This window comes from Primulina eburnea, chromosome 2 (genome assembly GCF_022965805.1).
Source record: "Primulina eburnea isolate SZY01 chromosome 2, ASM2296580v1, whole genome shotgun sequence".
Lineage (NCBI taxonomy): Eukaryota > Viridiplantae > Streptophyta > Magnoliopsida > Lamiales > Gesneriaceae > Primulina > Primulina eburnea.
The window spans coordinates 33,483,594-33,498,249 of record NC_133102.1 but is presented as its reverse complement, the minus strand read 5'-3'; the positions used below and the strand labels follow the sequence as shown (position 1 = coordinate 33,498,249).

At 42.4% G+C, this 14,656-nt stretch overlaps 1 non-coding gene across 1 annotated transcript; it reads right to left on the bottom strand.

Annotated features, from left to right (window-relative positions):
- Positions 1-1,713: 1,713 nt before the first annotated feature.
- Positions 1,714-1,820, bottom strand: LOC140824909 (small nucleolar RNA R71). Its single transcript, XR_012116525.1, has one exon. It is a non-coding gene; the product is annotated as a small nucleolar RNA R71 (small nucleolar RNA).
- Positions 1,821-14,656: the final 12,836 nt, after the last annotated feature.

Genomic DNA, 14,656 nt, shown 5'->3' with positions numbered 1-14,656 from the left:
ATCCTGACCGCCCTAGCGAGCGACGCAATCCGGGAAGATTTGTTTCCAAGTTTTGTGGACTCTATCTTAGACCATAACCTAATACACGAGAGAGGCGCCGATTTGGAGACGATTCTGATATTTTCCATCACTTTTCCTGGGAGGAAGGCTAGGAGCAAGAGAGACTTTCGAAGAACTCGAGAATTCCAAGCGTCGCAGCCGTCATCCATCGTCAACCTTAGTATTTTAATTATTCAGTTTTTATTTCTTGCATTGATTGTTGATTTTTATTATGAATTTTGTTGGCTAAACTCTATATTTGTTGGGATTTGAGGGGATCCTACCCCGTACTCGTTGTTTAACATTATTTATCGACGTTTTTATGAGTGATTTGTTTATGCTTTTGTGCTTTCTCATTTCAATTGAAGTCTAGCTAACTTCCTTTGATTATTTCATGTTGTTAATGATTTCGATAGAATAATTGAAAATAGGATCGAATAGCATAGACCACGGATTTACAATTTTAGTAGATATACGGAATTGGGTACGTGTCGATAGTGATAATTCACCCGGATGAAAGCTAGCGGATTCCAGAGAACGTAATGCAATCGTGAACTGTTAAATAATTGAGGATACTTGATTACTGCATGTTTATGATTAGTATTAATATAGCTCGACAGAGTATATTAATTAGTCTAGGGAATTCCGTCGAATGCACGAGTAAAAGTCGAGTATAATTATTTGAACACGAGCGGTAGGTGAACTGATAATTCCCAACAAATTCGCTTCTCATTTGATTTACATCCAATTTAATCATTGATTTCTTGATTATTTGTTCTTGCATTTTAATCATTTTAGTTATTAAATTCACTTTAGTTTAATCACCAACTCAATCTATCGTTGCTAAAGAAATTGAAGTGAAAATAAGAATAGTGTAACGCAGTCCTTGTGGATCGATACTCGTATTCACTTACGTTTATTATAACTTGACTATCGTGCACTTGCGATATTTTAAATCGAGCTTTCATTTATAAAACAAATTTTGGAACTATTCACTGTGCAAGTTTTGCTCGATCAAGTTTTTGGCGTCGTTGCCGGGGACTGTTGATTCACAATTTTTCTATTTTCATTTAAATTCTTTAGTATTATTTATTTTATTGTTAGTTGATACTCCTATTCTGTTGCAGATTTTTCTTGTGGTGCATGCGAAGATCACTCGAAGTTAAGCTTGAGCCTTTTGACCCTGAGATCGAACGCACTGCTAGACGCCGAAGACAACAGCAAAGACTCAAGGAACAAATGGATAGGCACGAACAAGAGCAGGAGGCGGACCGCCAAAATGAGAGACGGATTGAGATGCCACGCCGTATACCGATGATGGATTATGCACAACCGTCTCTTGATAGAGCACGTCCAAGCATCGTGAGACCAGTCATCCGAGCTAACCAGTTTGAGATCAAGCCAGCTATCATTCAGATGATTCAAAACACTGTTCAATTTGGGGGAAGTGCACTTGACGACCCTAATTCTCATATAGCTGATTTTCTTGAAATTAGCGATACTTTAAAGTTTAATGCTGTGTCTGATGATGCTGTTCGTTTGCGTTTATTTCCATTTTCACTAAGAGATAAAGCTAAGGCGTGGTTAAACTGTTTGCCTGTAGGGTCTATCACTACATGGGAGGATATGGCGAAGGCATTCCTGATCAAGTACTTTCCTCCGTCGAAGACTATGAAGCTGAGAGCCGACATTACTACTTTTGCTCAATATGAGCTTGAGTCACTTTACGAGGCGTGGGAGCGATACAAGGATTTATTGAGGAGATGTCCACACCATGAGCTACCTCTTGGGTTAGTTGTTCAAACTTTTTACTACGGTCTGCTTACTCCTAACCGTACCATGATAGATGCTGCTGCCTGTGGTAACTTGCTGAGAAAAACGGCTGAGGAAGGATATGAATTATTGGAGGAGATGGCTGCTAGTAGCTATCATCCTCATTCCGATAGGCAGAAACGAGGTGCTGGAGTTAATCAAGTTACTGATTTGTCTGCGGTGTCAGCACAGTTAGAGGCTTTGAACAGAAAGATTGATGGGATGAGTGCGAGTGGATCGGCTATGCGTCTGCAAGAGATTTTCTGTGATAAGTGTGGAGGTGAGCATGACGTGCAGGATTGCCAAGATGGCAATCCATTCTATGTGCCTGAGGGAGCAAAACACGTGGGATTCCAGAACCGTCCTAGAAATGACCCTTATTCAAACTCTTATAATCCGGGATGGAGGAATCACCCAAACTTTTCGTGGGGAGGTCAAAACAACCAAAACCGCCAACAAAGAGGTCCACCACATGGGATGCACCAAGGATTCAAGCCAGAACCGCCTAGGGAGGAGAAGTCAAATTTAGAGCAAATGATGACTAAATTTATTTCAGCAACCGAGACGAGATTTCAGAATCAGGATGCATCCAAAAAGGGGTTAGAGAATCAAATTGGGCAGTTGGCTAAGTTAATTGCTAATAGGGAGCAAGGAACTTTGCCAAGCAACACGGAGACTAACCCGAGAGAGCAAGTGAAAGCTGTGGAATTGCGTAGTGGAAGAGCACTCGAGTCTAATGAGGAAAGGACCAAGCATGGTGAGGATGAGGTGGAACATCAAGGAGGTAAGTCTTCTAACTCTACATTTACACCTACTGCACCGAATAAAATTGTTATCCCTCCACCTTTCCCCGCAGCAATGAAGAAAGCTAAGTTAGATGCACAATTTGGTAAATTTCTTGAGGTATTCAAAAAACTGCATATTAACATTCCTTTTGCTGATGCCTTATTGAATATGCCAAGTTATGCAAAATCTTGAAAGATATCTTGGCGAATAAGCGGAAGCTAGAAGATCATATGACTGTGAACTTGACTGAAAATTGCTCCGCTTTAGTTCAAAACAAGATGCCTCCAAGCAAAAAGATCCAGGGAGTTTCTCTATACCTTGCATTATTGGTGATATTAATTTTCATAAAGCTCTATGTGATCTTGGTGCGAGTATTAATTTGATGCCCTATTCTGTGTTTAGGAGACTGGGATTGGGTGAACCCAAGCCAACTAGGATGTCATTGCAGCTGGCTGACAGATCTGTCAAGTATCCACGTGGGATTATCGAAGATGTCTTGGTGAAAGTGGATAAGTTTATTTTTCCTGCAGATTTTGTAGTACTTGACATGGAGGAAGATTTAGAGATGCCTTTAATCCTAGGGAGACCATTTCTGGCTACAGGGAAAGCACTGATTGATGTTGACGAGGGAAAATTGAGACTGAGAGTTGGAGAAGAAGAAATTATTTTTGATGTCTTTAATACTCTCAAGCACACAATGCACAATGATAGTTGTTTTCGTGTTGATGTCTTAGATTCTCTCGTTTGTGATTTTGTGCAGGATGGATTGCAAGAACCATTGGAGGCCACTCTCACTACGGAAAAGCAGGAGGACGAGTTAGACGAGGAAAGGATGGAGATGGTAGCTCACTTGAATGCCATTCCACCTTGGAGAAAGCAAGTGAGGCTTCGACTAGAGGAATTGGGAGACAGAAAAGATTTAATGCCTCAAAAGTCGAGCCTAGAGGAGCCACCTACTTTGGAGCTCAAACCACTACCTCCACATCTCAAGTACGTATATCTAGGAGAAAATAATAAACTGCCTGTTATTATTTCTTCTTCTTTGACAGATGATATGGAGAGTAAGCTCTTAGAAGTCCTTAAGGAGCATAGAGGAGCATTCGCTTGGAAAGTTGCGGACATCAAGGGGATAAGTCCTTCGATCTGCATGCACAAAATTCTGATGGAGGATAAATACTCACCTCTAGCACAACCTCAAAGGAGACTCAATCCAAAGATGCAGGAGGTCGTAAAAGCTGAAACGATCAAACTTCTGGATGCAGGTATTATCTATCCTATCTCTGATAGTGCGTGGGTAAGTCCTGTGCAATGTGTGCCTAAAAAGGGTGGGATTACTGTTATTACCAATGGAAAAAATGAGTTGATTCCCACTAGAACTGTTACGGGTTGGCGTGTGTGCATGGATTATAGGAAATTAAATGATGCAACCCGTAAAGATCACTTCCTCCTGCCATTTATTGATCAAATGATTGAACGATTAGCCGGTCATGAATTTTACTGTTTTTGGATGGATATTCGGGATACAATCAAATCACAATTGCACCTGAGGACCAAGAGAAAACTACTTTCACTTGCCCTTATGGTACTTTTGCGTTTAGACGTATGCCCTTTGGTCTATGCAATGCACCTGCTACATTTCAAAGATGCATGACCGCTATTTTTCATGACATGATTGAGAATTTTCTTGAAGTTTTTATGGATGACTTCTCCATTTTTGGCTCTTCGTTTAATGAATGTCTAGAAAATTTGAACTTGGTGCTTATTAGATGTGAAGAGAGCAATTTGGTGTTAAATTGGGAGAAGTGTCATTTCATGGTGCAAGAGGGGATTGTGTTAGGGCACAAGGTGTCAGAAAATGGAATGGAGGTCGACAAAGCCAAGGTGGAAGTAATCAAAAATCTACCACCTCCGTCATCAATCAAGGGAGTCCGTAGTTTCTTGGGGCATGCTGGTTTTTATAGGCGTTTCATTAAAGATTTTCTAAAATTGCTAAGCCCTTGTCCTCTCTATTGATGAAAGATGTTGAGTTTAATTTTGATTCTACTTGTCTGCAGGCATTCGAGATACTCAAGGAGAGTTTGGTGACAGCACCTGTTCTGACTGCCCCTGATTGGGAGCTACCGTTTGAGGTGATGTGCGATGCTAGTGATACAGCTGTTGGTGCGGTGCTGGGTCAAAGGAAGAACAAGGTATTTCATACCATCTACTACGCAAGTAAGACTTTAAATGATGCTCAATTGAATTACGCTACTACTGAAAAGGAATTACTTGCTATAGTATTTGCTTTCGAGAAATTTCATTCATATCTTGTTCTGTCTAAAGTGATTGTGTATACAGATCATTCTGCCCTAAAATACTTGCTTGCTAAGAAAGATGCGAAACCTAGGTTAATTAGGTGGATTTTACTATTGCAAGAATTTGATCTCGAGATTCGAGATAAAAAGGGTGTAGAAAATGTGGTTTCTGATCATCTGTCTAGGCTTGAGGATGTTATAATTAATGGCGTTGATGCTGATATAGATGACTGGTTCCCTGATGAGCAATTGTTTGAGGTGAATGCGTGCCCTTGGTATGCCAATTTTGCCAATTTTCTTGTCACCGGTACACCCCCCCCAAATTTATCATTTCACCAAAGAAAGAAATTCTTTTCTGACGTGAAATATTATTTTTGGGAGGAACCGTTTTTGTTTAAAATCTGTGCAGATGCCATGATAAGGAGATGTGTAGCGGAGGAGGAAACCAGTCAAATTCTGAACCACTGCCATGACCGTGAGGTAGGTGATCACTTTGGACCCATACGGACGGCATCTAAGGTGAGAAACGATTGCTGCTGTTGAGTCAGTTGGATGAGTTCCGAGATACAGCTTATGATCTTGCCCTATCTTACAAGGAACGCACCAAAAGAGCCCATGATAAACACAGTGTAAGAAGAGAATTCAAAGTGGGTGAAGCGGTGTTGTTATACAACTCTCGCTTACGACTTTTTCCGGGCAAGCTGAAGTCCAGATGGTCAGGACCATTCATCATAGCCGAGGTGTTCCCATCAGGTGCAGTGGTGTTGCATGATGGCAAGGAAGGGACGTTTACTGTGAACGCCCAAAGATTAAAGCACTATATTGGTGGCACAATTGAGCCACAAATTGGAGTCACTCGGCTCCATGACAGTCGTTGAGGACATGGGTGAAAAGTCGAGCTCTAGACTATAAATTGAGAACTACCTCTACTCCTTATTTTGATTTTAATTAGATTTTTTTTAGCATTCGCATCATTTGTATTTAGGTAGTTGCATGGCATGGCATTCATTGTTTTTATTTATTATTTTTTTTTCGAGAGTATCTCGCTAGGGCGGTCAAAACCGACCGCCCCAGCGAGCCGTCGTTTTTTTTTTTTTTTTTTTTTTTTTTCATAAAAATATACCTCGCTAGGGCGGTTATTTTTGACAGCCCCAGCGAGGCGTCGTTTTTAAAAAAATGTTTTCACCGAATATACCTCGCTAAGGCGGTTACTTTTGACCGCCCCAGCGAGGCGTCGTTTTTTAAAAAAAATTTTCACCGAATATACCTCGCTAGGGCGGTTACTTTTGACCGCCCCAGCGAGGCGTCGTTTTTTTTAAAAAAATTTTCACCGAATATACCTCGCTATGGCGGTCACTTTTGACCGCCCCCGCGTGCACTCATATTTTTTAAATTTGTCTTGGCGAGAACCCCTCGCTAGGGCGGTCAGCCAGCGAGCACGCGTATAAAAAATAATTGGTCACCGCAAACCACTCGCTAGGGCGGACACTTTTGACCGCCCTAGCGAGTCGCGCAGACTATATAAAAAAAATTTTCTCCCCTTTCTTCCCCACTTCGAACCCTACCCCTTTCCTCTCCAATAATCGGCGCCTCCTCCATCTTTTACGCTCAAATCTTCTTATTTTGTGATAATTTCAGGAAAAGACTCGATCTTGGACGCTACCCTCCACCGGGACGCGTTTACACTACAATTTCTTCTACTCCGGTCATCTTCCAAGGATTCCGGCGAGCTTCTCCGGCGAACTTCAAAAATTTTCCGGCGACTTCAGACTCCTTGCACTCCCATCTCGACATGGCACCTAAACGGTCTAAGGTAACTCACGGCGCCTCTAGTTCTCGGGCTACTCCGTCTATGTTTGTGAATGATAATGCTAGGGATAGATATGCACATGCTAGACTACATAGGAAGCCTATCCCGGAGCGAGGATTTAGCCCGTCTATTATCCATCATTTTCCGCCATTCCAAATTGAGGGACGAGGGTGGACTGGTTTTGTGGCACAACCGAACGCAGCAGTGGTTCCGGTCGTGCGCGAATTCTATGCCAATGCTCCGGAGGGGAGTGGGCATAAGGCATCTGTGAGGGGACGTCTAGTCCCGTACGACTCCAGGACTATCAATGACTTGTTGGGTTTGCCGTCGGTGGATGACTCGGTGTTTCAAGCGTGGGTCCTTAACCCGGATTACGATTTGATTCTTCAGACGCTCTGTTATCCGGGCGCCACGTGGAAACAGCCGGGGACGTATACGGTCTTTCTGGAAAAATTTTTGAGAGTGGATGCGGCAGTGTGGTATGCCTTTTTGTCGAAGAGATTAATGCCGGTCGGGCATACGAGTGATGTCCAACGGGAGCGGGCGGTTGTTCTGTATGCCATCCAGACTGGGATGGTGATTGATGTGGGCCGACTCATCTTTGGACAGCTCAACATGTGCATAAACAGCAGCAATTTGGCGTTTTATTTTCCGACGATCGTGACTGAGCTTTGTGCCCGAGCAGGGGTGATATTTGCCGATGATGATGAATGGCTACCACCGATGAGAGCCATTGATGACGCTCTTTATCGATCCAAGAGGGAGAAGAGGCAGGCAGAGCTGCCCGAGGATGTATTTTTCGAGTATGGGGGCGCCGCTCACCCACCTCCGGCTTTACTACATGCACCACCACCTCCGCAGCCACGCCGCCGTGCCATGAGAGATCGCATCAACGAATTGGGCGCTTGGGCCACATATCAGACTGAGTATCAGGCCGTGAATGAAGCTCATATTCAGAACGTCGAGTACTTGGTACAGGGGATCTCCACGCATTTGGGCATCGAAACATCCGGCCGGCCTCCTGTACCCGCATACCCGCCACCCTTCCAGTTCCAGTACCATTATCCTATGCCGCCACCAGCTGACGAGGGAGTCCGACCACCTGAGCATGACGAGGAGGAGGACTTCTGATCAGGGGAGTTTACTGTTTCCCCTTTCTTTTTTATTTGTTTGCTTATTTCAGTCCTTGCATTTGCATTCATGCGTTTTTATGTTTGTTTTTAGTCTTTGTTTCGTTTTGTGCTATGAGGACATGGCACAACTCTAGTATGAGGGGGTGGGTAGTTTGTTTTGGTTGTTTAGTTATTTGTTTTAGTTCATTGCATTTCTTTAAGTTTCGTTGCATTTTTTTTTTTTTAGTTGGTGTCGTTTATGGTGAGAAGACATAGTTTATGAGCCAATGATGATCTTGAATTGATAGTTTACAAAAATGTAGATTGGGTCACTTCGTGAACGGTACTCTGAATTGTTGAAGCATAAAGTTTGGTACAAAATTTGAACTTTTGAGCACATTTGCGTGGGGACTAGGATTTTGTAGGAATAATGGTGAAATTTGAAAAATTTTGTTTGGTTAACTTGAAAGGCACCATTTATGAGTTGATTTAGCATGCAAACCCGTGAAAATAAGTCGCTAATAGTGACCTTGATTGAGAAAAGTTGATTTGCCTTGAACTTTACTTGTACCTCCTCTCCAATGCACTAATTAAAAGATCAAACTCCCAACCGGCTATAATCCAAAGTGATATCATTCTTAGCCTAGGGAGTACATGTGTGAAAATTGTGCATTCAAAAAAAAAAAAAAAAAAGGGAGAAAAGAAAATAAGGAGATGTAAGGTGAGGGGGAGCCTAAATAAAAGGAATGAAATTCTATTCCTAGGCTAAAAGTTGGAGATGTAAGGAGACGAGGAAAGTCAGACGCAAAAGTCTTGACGATTGCACAATGAAAATGATCGGTGTACTCCCAACTTTTTAGCCACTTGAGCTTATTTCCCTTCCTTTCGACACCCCTATCTGCTCTTAAAAGTTGAATAAAGTTCACTTTATGGCTAGTGATAAATGGATACGGGAATGCATGCTAGTGAGACTTGTATTGAAGTGCTAATTAAGTGACTCGCATGATTTGATAATTGATCTATTTGACGTACGAATGACTAGACCCATCACGACACACACACACGTTCAAACTAGTGTTGATATTTATGTGTAGATGAGAAATGAGTATTCGTTTGCGATTTGACTTGACTATGATTGGTAGTGGGAAAGTAAACTGAGGCATGAACATAACCGTTGTCGACTCACCATTGACATTTACTTGTGTTGGTTTTTCTTGTTTGAGTTTGTTTGTTTTTGTTGAGTTTGTTTAGTATCTCGTGCTTTCAAAAACTTGATCGAGCAAAACTTGCACAGTGAATAGTTCCAAAATTTGTTTTATAAATGAAAGCTCAATTTAAAATATCGCAAGTGCACGATAGTCAAGTTATAATAAACGTAAGTGAATACGAGTATCGATCCACAAGGACTGCGTTACACTATTCTTATTTTCACTTCAATTTCTTTAGCAACGATAGATTGAGTTGGTGATTAAACTAAAGTGAATTTAATAACTAAAATGATTAAAATGCAAGAACAAATAATCAAGAAATCAATGATTAAATTGGATGTAAATCAAATGAGAAGCGAATTTGTTGGGAATTATCAGTTCACCTACCGCTCGTGTTCAAATAATTATACTCGACTTTTACTCGTGCATTCGACGGAATTCCCTAGACTAATTAATATACTCTGTCGAGCTATATTAATACTAATCATAAACATGCAGTAATCAAGTATCCTCAATTATTTAACAGTTCACGATTGCATTACGTTCTATGGAATCCGCTAGCTTTCATCCGGGTGAATTATCACTATCGACACGTACCCAATTCCGTATATCTACTAAAATTGTAAATCTGTGGTCTATGCTATTCGATCCTATTGTCAATTATTCTATCGAAATCATTAACAACATGAAATAATCAAAGGAAGTTAGCTAGACTTCAATTGAAATGAGAAAGCACAAAAGCATAAACAAATCACTCATAAAAACGTCGATAAATAATGTTAAACAACGAGTACGGGGTAGGATCCCCTCAAATCCCAACAAATATAGAGTTTAGCCAACAAAATTCATAATAAAAATCAACAATCTATGCAAAAAATAAAAACTGAATAATTAAAATACTAAGGTTGACGATGGATGACGGCTGCGACGCTTGGAATTCTCGAGTTCTTCGAAAGTCTCTCTTGCTCCTAGCCTTCCTCCCAAGAAAAGTGATGGAAAATATCAGAATAGTCTCCAAATCGGCGCCTCTCTCGTGTATTAGGTTATGGTCTAAGATAGAGTCCACAAAACTTGGAAACAAATCTTCCCGGATTGCGTCGCTCGCTAGGGCGGTCAGGATTGTCCGCTGGGGCGAGTGATTCTCGAATTAAAATTCCTGGCCGTGTCTTTGGTCTCGCTGGGGCGGTCAAAAGCGAGAGCTTCGCGCAAAATATTCTCGTTCACATCGATGGATTCGCTGGGGCGGTCATTTTTGACCGCCCTAGCGAATGACTCGCGCAGAAACTCCTCGGCTGGGCCAATATGCTCGCTGGGGCGGTCACTTTTGACCGCCCTAGCGAGACCTCTTCGATGCTATGCAAATAAAATCCCACTTTTTGGTCCACTTCCTACAAAACAACCACAAAATACACGAGATCAGCCAAATGCTAAATAATGCTAAATGAATGCTAAATTAAACTAAACAAACTAATATGATGCATGAATGCGACTCAAAACCAACACTAAAAACACGCAAAAACGAGTCCTATCAACCCCCTCATGCTAACCTTTTGCTCGCCCTCGAGTAAAATAGGTTAAAGCACGAGATACTAAACAAACTCAACAAAAACAAACAAACTCAAACAAGAAAAACCAACACAAGTAAATGTCAATGGTGAGTCGACAACGGTTATGTTCATGCCTCAGTTTACTTTCCCACTACCAATCATAGTCAAGTCAAATCGCAAACGAATACTCATTTCTCATCTACACATAAATATCAACACTAGTTTGAACGTGTGTGTGTGTCGTGATGGGTCTAGTCATTTGTACGTCAAATAGATCAATTATCAAATCATGCGAGTCACTTAATTAGCACTTCAATACAAGTCTCACTAGCATGCATTCCCGTATCCATTTATCACTAGCCATAAAGTGAACTTTATTCAACTTTTAAGAGCAGATAGGGGTGTCGAAAAGAAGGGAAATAAGCTCAAGTGGCTAAAAAGTTGGGAGTACACCGATCATTTTCATTGTGCAATCGTCAAGACTTTTGCGTCTGACTTTCCTCGTCTCCTTACATCTCCAACTTTTAGCCTAGGAATAGAATTTCATTCCTTTTATTTAGGCTCCCCCTCACCTTGCATCTCCTTATTTTCTTTTCTCCCTTTTTTTTTTTTTTTTTGAATGCACAATTTTCACACATGTACTCCCTAGGCTAAGAATGATATCACTTTGGATTATAGCCGGTTGGGAGTTTGATATTTTAATTAGTACATTGGAGAGGAGGTACAAGTAAAGTTCAAGGCAAATCAACTTTTCTCAATCAAGGTCACTATTAGCGACTTATTTTCACGGGTTTGCATGCTAAATCAACTCATAAATGGTGCCTTTCAAGTTAACCAAACAAAATTTTCAAATTTCACCATTATTCCTACAAAATCCTAGTCCCCACGCAAATGTGCTCAAAAGTTCAAATTTTGTACCAAACTTTATGCTTCAACAATTAAGAGTACCGTTCAAGAAGTGACCCAATCAACATTTTTGTAAACTATCAATTCAAGATCATCATTGGCTCATAAACTATGTCTTCTCACCATAAACGACACCAACTAAAAAAAAAAAATGCAACGAAACTTAAAGAAATGCAATGAACTAAAACAAATAACTAAACAACCAAAACAAACTACCCACCCCCTCATACTAGAGTTGTGCCATGTCCTCATAGCACAAAACGAAACAAAGACTAAAAACAAACATAAAAACGCATGAATGCAAATGCAAGGACTGAAATAAGCAAACAAATAAAAAAGAAAGGGGAAACAGTAAACTCCCCTGATCAGAAGTCCTCCTCCTCGTCATGCTCAGGTGGTCGGACTCCCTCGTCAGCTGGTGGCGGCATAGGATAATGGTACTGGAACTGGAAGGGTGGCGGGTATGCGGGTACAGGAGGCCGGCCGGATGTGTCGATGCCCAAATGCGTGGAGATCCCCTGTACCAAGTACTCGACGTTCTGAATATGAGCTTGATTCACGGCCTGATACTCAGTCTGATATGTGGCCCAAGCGCCCAATTCGTTGATGCGATCTCGCATGGCACGGCGGCGTGGCTGCGGAGGTGGTGGTGCATGTAGTAAAGCCGGAGGTGGGTGAGCGGCGCCCCCATACTCGAAAAATACATCCTCGGGCAGCTCTGCCTGCCTCTTCTCCCTCTTGGATCGATAAAGAGCGTCATCAATGGCTCTCATCGGTGGTAGCCACTCATCATCATCGGCAAATATCACCCCCGCTCGGGCACAAAGCTCAGTCACGATCGTCGGAAAATAAAACGCCAAATTGCTGCTGTTTATGCACATGTTGAGCTGTCCAAAGATGAGTCGGCCCACATCAATCACCATCCCAGTCTGGATGGCATACAGAACAACCGCCCGCTCCCGTTGGACATCACTCGTATGCCCGACCGGCATTAATCTCTTCGACAAAAAGGCATACCACACTGCCGCATCCACTCTCAAAAATTTTTCCAGAAAGACCGTATACGTCCCCGGCTGTTTCCACGTGGCGCCCGGATAACAGAGCGTCTGAAGAATCAAATCGTAATCCGGGTTAAGGACCCACGCTTGAAACACCGAGTCATCCACCGACGGCAAACCCAACAAGTCATTGATAGTCCTGGAGTCGTACGGGACTAGACGTCCCCTCACAGATGCCTTATGCCCACTCCCCTCCGGAGCATTGGCATAGAATTCGCGCACGACCGGAACCACTGCTGCGTTCGGTTGTGCCACAAAACCAGTCCACCCTCGTCCCTCAATTTGGAATGGCGGAAAATGATGAATAATAGACGGGCTAAATCCTCGCTCCGGGATAGGCTTCCTATGTAGTCTAGCATGTGCATATCTATCCCTAGCATTATCATTCACAAACATAGACGGAGTAGCCCGAGAACTAGAGGCGCCGTGAGTTACCTTAGACCGTTTAGGTGCCATGTCGAGATGGGAGTGCAAGGAGTCTGAAGCGGAAAATTTTTGAAGTTCGCCGGAGAAGCTCGCCGGAATCCTTGGAAGATGACCGGAGTAGAAGAAATTGTAGTGTAAACGCGTCCTGGTGGAGGGTAGCGTCCAAGATCGAGTCTTTTCCTGAAATTATCACAAAATAAGAAGATTTGAGCGTAAAAGATGGAGGAGGCGCCGATTATTGGAGAGGAAAGGGGTAGGGTTCGAAGTGGGGAAGAAAGGGGAGAAAATTTTTTTTTATAGTCTGCGCGACTCGCTAGGGCGGTCAAAAGTGTCCGCCCTAGCGAGTGGTTTGCGGTGACCAATTATTTTTTATACGCGTGCTCGCTGGGGCGGTCAGTTTTGACCGCCCTAGCGAGGGGTTCTCGCCAAGACAAATTTAAAAAATATGAGTGCTCGCGGGGGCGGTTAAAAGTGACCGTCCTAGCGAGGTATATTCGGTGAAATTTTTTTTTTAAAAAAAAACGACGCCTCGCTGGGGCGGTCAAAAATAACCGCCCTAGCGAGGTATATTCGGTGAAAAAAATTTTTTTTAAAAACGACGCCTCGCTGGGGCGGTCAAAAGTAACCGCCTTAGCGAGGTATATTCGGTGAAAACATTTTTTTTAAAAAAACGACGCCTCGCTGGGGCGGTCAAAAATAACCGCCCTAGCGAGGTATATTCGGTGAAAAAAAAATTTTTTAAAAACGACGGCTCGCTGGGGCGGTCGGTTTTGATTGCCCTAGCGAGATACTCTCGAAAAAAAATAAATAAAAACAATGAATGCCATGCCATGCAACTACCTAAATACAAATGATGCGAATGCTAAAAAAATCTAATTAAAATCAAAATAAGGAGTAGAGGTAGTTCTCAATTTATAGTCTAGAGCTCGACTTTTCACCCATGTCCTCAACGACTGTCATGGAGCCGAGTGACTCCAATTTGTGGCTCAATTGTGCCACCAATATAGTGCTTTAATCTTTGGGCGTTCACAGTAAACGTCCCTTCCTTGCCATCATGCAACACCACTGCACCTGATGGGAACACCTCGGCTATGATGAATGGTCCTGACCATCTGGACTTCAGCTTGCCCGGAAAAAGTCGTAAGCTAGAGTTGTATAACAACACCGCTTCACCCCCTTTGAATTCTCTTCTTACAATGTGTTTATCATGGGCTCTTTTGGTGCGTTCCTTGTAAGATAGGGCAAGATCATAAGCTGTATCTCGGAACTCATCCAACTGACTCAACTGCAGCAATCGTTTCTCACCTGCAAGAGCAAAATCAAAGTTTAGTGCCTTGGTCGCCCAATATGCTCTATGCTCTAATTCTACGGGTAGATGACATGCTTTACCAAAAAGTAACCTATATGGTGTAGTGCCTATAGGTGTTTTGAACGCAGTACGATAAGCCCACAAAGCATCATCTAACCGAATGGACCAGTTCTTTCGATTCACATTAACCGTCTTTTCTAAAATCCTCTTAATCTCTCGATTGGACACTTCAACTTGTCCACTAGTTTGGGGATGGTATGGAGTGGAAACTTTGTGGGTGACACCATATTTGCCCAACAGTTTATCAAAAATTTTATTGCAAAAATGGGTGCCACCATCACTTATGATT